At 41.0% G+C, this 4,333-nt stretch overlaps 1 long non-coding RNA gene across 1 annotated transcript; it reads right to left on the minus strand.

The window, feature by feature from the left end:
• Positions 1-410: 410 nt before the first annotated feature.
• On the minus strand, positions 411-4,052 carry LOC123256461. Its single transcript, XR_006506845.1, has 3 exons — positions 3,990-4,052; positions 934-987; positions 411-718 (listed from the first exon to the last, which is right to left on the minus strand). It is a non-coding gene; the product is annotated as an uncharacterized LOC123256461 (long non-coding RNA).
• Positions 4,053-4,333: the final 281 nt, after the last annotated feature.

Genomic DNA, 4,333 nt, shown 5'->3' on the forward strand with positions numbered 1-4,333 from the left:
TTAGCATCAGGTTCTTTCTTTACATGTCTTCTCTTAATTCACCATAAAAAGCTGCCTCCCTGAGTGAGTCTGACCAATACTTCCTAAGGTCCCACCTAGAATAAACAAAGAATTTTATTCTCTGAAGGAAGAGAGAAACCACTTACCAAGAACCTTGTTTGTAATGTCTTTGGGAATTGATAGAATGGTCCCAATGTTCCTTACCCTGAATGTATATTTTAAGGCAAGAATTCAAACAGAAAGCACTAAGGATGGAGTCCTGTATCCTATAGACAAGTTCTGACTCATGCACAATCTAGTGACAAGGATGGAGTGACCCTCCAGATTTCACTAAATCCATCAAATTCACATTTCAGAGACAACAAAATTCCATGATATTCATACATCACAGTTTATTAAGACATGTCCCAGTGGATGAATGCCCAGCTAAAATAAACACTGCTGCTATACATAGTCATATACTTATGGCTCCTTTCTTTCTGCCCTTGACGTCATTGGGATACCTGCCAATTCTATTACACCTCTCTCCTGATTGGTTTTCCCACTGACCCAGATTTCTCAACTTTCTCTCCTGAAAGATGCCTCTCAATCCCCCTTAATGAAGTGAAGCAGAGGGACTATGACAACATCCCTAGAGACTTCTTCCTCTGCCTTATGCTTGAAGGTTCTTCCAGGGAGTGATCTTTTCATAAACATCCACTCTAGTTGTGTCCAACATCTGGAAATGGAGAAAAGAGATGTCATGGGCATCTCAGAATGGAAGTCAGGATTAGAAGGAATCTCCACCCCACCTCCCTCATATCCTATCTCCCTTTCTCTCATTCTTGGTCTTGTTCCTGTTCCATGTTCCATCAAAAAGAAGTTCATCTTCAGCCAGCATTTTTCTTCCTCTTATGGTCCCTAAGTGAGACTTGGCCAGTCCTTTGCACATACCTGATAGGGACTCTCAGTTGAGATTTCAGGGGAAGTAGAGGAAGAGCCCAGGCCCTGTAGATGGAAAAACAGCACCCAGTCAAAGATTGCAAAAGTCAAAGTTTGAAAAGAACTTAAGACAGAGAATGGTAGAAGTAGAAGAAACCTTATGACAAGACACAGCCAGAAGGGATCTTGGAGACCTCATAGTCATGGAAATTCAAAGTAAGAAAAGGACCAGAAAAGTCATCTAGTCCGATCCAGGTCCAAGCACTTATCTCCTTTTCGACTCATGTGAGAAAGGTCATCCAATCTTTCTTGGATATTCCCATTGTGGGGAAGAGCACCATATCCTAAGAAGCCCATTCCACCTTCTTTCTTCAGTAAGCATTTATTTATCACCTACTACATGCCAAGTACTTTGTCATAAATTCTAGAAGGAATTTTTGTTCTCTACTTGCAACTCCTGCTATAAGAATCTACCTGTCCTGAGTCAAGGTTTCCACAGCAGCTGTCTGCACCCCCAATATTTGGGCTACAGGCATGAGTCACTTTTTTCCCAGACGACCCTTCAGCAACTGCCATGTTTGATACACAAAAAAGCAATCCAGGACCTTTCACTCTTGAAACCCCCATCCTGGAACCTTTACTCTCACCCCATCTTCTCTCCTGGTTTTAGTCCTAGAAACATAATTTAATCCATTCTAGCTTGATATTCAATTCCTCTTGCCATCCTTGAAATTTTCCAGAGCAAAATGTCACTATTTGGTCACAAATCCACAGAATGTGGAATCTCTCTCAATAAAATATAATCTCATTGTGGACAATGACCTATGTTATTTGTATTATTTTATTTGATACCTGGCAGAGATCTTAACATAAAGTAAACTATGAATATAATTTGAAGAGAAATCACTCATTGAATAAATGATTTTTCATTCATTTGTTCATTTTTTTTCATGGATTACACAGAGGAAAAGCAATCCTTGCAGACAAGGAACTAATACTCCATCAGAAAGAAATAATTTTTAAAAAGACAATCAAATCTGAAACAAATACAAAAGAGTGACCAGAGGCAGCACACCAGTAACAGGAAAAAGCAGGAGAGGTTCCTTTAGGGGTTGGCATTTGAGCTGAACTGGGCAGGAGGATTGAGGTTCTATGACATGGATGTGAGGAAGGGATATCTTCCTAATATGGGAGAGATCCTAAGCGAAAGACCAGAGAGGGCAAAAAGAAGATGGTATGCTGGGAAAAATAAAAAGTCATTAGGTTGGACCTTTGAATTCAGGAAGGACAATAAAGTGAGACATTTCCAAGGAGCAGGAGATAGCTAGCAAAGAGCTGGCCTGGAAGCCAGAAGGAGCTTTTTTCATGTCTGGCCTCAAACACATACTGGCCTCAGGAACCTGGGCAACACTTCAACATGTTAATATCCTCCCTGTATTCTTTTCTTTATTAAATAATTTTTTATCAATTGCAAATAATACATTTCCACATCAATTTCTCAAAGTTATGTGATTCAAACTGCCTCCCTTCCTCTTTCCCTCTGTCTTACTACAGCTGGTCAGCAATTGAATTTATTTATTTTTATTTTTTTTAAACCCTTAACTTCTGTGTATTGGCTCCTAGGTGGAAGAGTGCTAAGGGTGGGCAATGGGGGTCAAGTGACTTGTGTAGGGTCACACAACTGCAAAGTGTCTGAGGCCAGATTTGAACACGGGACCTCCTGTCTCTAGACTTGACTCTCAGTCCTCTGAGCTACCCAGCTGCCCCCCAGCAATTCAATCTAGATTATACATATATTATCACACAAAACATATTTATATATTGTTCATTTTTGTAAGTGACTAATCTGATAAAACCCAAACCCCACAACATATATTCAAATAAAAAAGGGGAAAATCATATGCTTTCCTCTGCATTCTTGCTCCAACAGTTCTTTCTCTGGAGCATTCTTTGTTATAAGTTCCTCAGAATTGTCCTGGGACATTGTATTGCTGAGAGTAGCTAAGTCTGTCACAGCTGATCATTCTAAAATATTACTGTTTCTGTGTACAATGTTTTCCAGGTTCTGTTTATTTCATTCTGCATCAGTTCATGGAAGTCTTCCCAGCTCTTTCTGAAATCATCCTGTTCATCATTCTATACAACACAATAATATTTCATTGCCATCATACACCACAATTTGTTCAGCCATTCCCCAGTTGAGGGACATCCCTTTAGTTTACAATTCTCTGACACCAAAAAAAGAGCAGCTAAGAATATTTTCATATGCGTAGCCCTTTTCCACTTCCTTCATCATATTCTTAGATTCTGGTTTGCCTCACTTTGAGAATGGGAGTTCCTCCCAACCAGGAAATTAGGGATTAGACCTGAGGAATAAACAGAAGCTCCTAGTTTCTCTTCCTGAAAATAGGGAGACACTGAGCCTTCCTGACTCAGGAAGTGACATAGTCAGACATGGACCAAAAGAATATGTATGTCAGCTGCATGGAGAGGAGGAGAAACAGTAGAGTTTGGGGTGCCAACGAAGAGGGTGTTCCTGAAGTCAAGGGTAGAATGGATAATGACTCAAACTAGAGATTTAGGATGTTTGAGTATGGGAGAGATGGAGGGGAGTTGGAGAGATCATGGCTGACATCTCAGTAATAGGAAGATTTCCTAACATCAAGGCTTAGTTGACCTCTACAGACTTGATCCTTCACTCCCAATTATGTCCTTTGGGGCCAAGGAATGTAAATGCAATTGCTCTTCCACATGACATTCCTCCAAAGACAGTTATCAGGTTCCCATTTACCACCACAATGCCCTTCAAAAGTCAGTCTTTCTCCATGATGTTCCCCAACTAGATCTTTTCCCAATGCCAGGGAATGAATGCCCTTCTTTTTGTACTCCTTCAAACACTCCACCACATCAGTGTACTCTAGTGATCATGTGATCTCTTGGGCAGATCACAGTGCCTAAGAAGCAGGACCACCAAGAATCTCCAGACCTAGGGAAAGGGACCCCTTCCCTCCTCCTGATGAACACCCCCAAAGTCCTTTAGGGGATTGAGAAAGACCTTCAATCCCTACCTGTGCAGGCAGAGCTGAGCCTTTTAGGCGAATACTGTTCTCATATTCAGTGCTGTCCTCCCCTGCAGGAAAAGAAAGTGAGATAGAAGATTTCCTTGGTGTATCCTGGGTCTGAAGTCCACAAGACACTGACTCCTCCATCTCAATCCCACTCCCTCAGTAAATAGGTGAGGAGAACACAGAAGAATTCCATCTTCCTCACTTCCCTCACAGAAATTCAGTCAATAAGCACTTCTGAAGTTTCTTCTTTCTGCCAGATGCTGTGTCAAGCATTGAGCATATGAAGAAAATTAGAAGACAGTCTCAGATATTTAGTGTAAAGGAGGAGACTACTGACAAAAAAC

The sequence above is a fragment of the Gracilinanus agilis genome, unplaced genomic scaffold (assembly GCF_016433145.1).
Source record: "Gracilinanus agilis isolate LMUSP501 unplaced genomic scaffold, AgileGrace unplaced_scaffold59201, whole genome shotgun sequence".
Lineage (NCBI taxonomy): Eukaryota > Metazoa > Chordata > Mammalia > Didelphimorphia > Didelphidae > Gracilinanus > Gracilinanus agilis.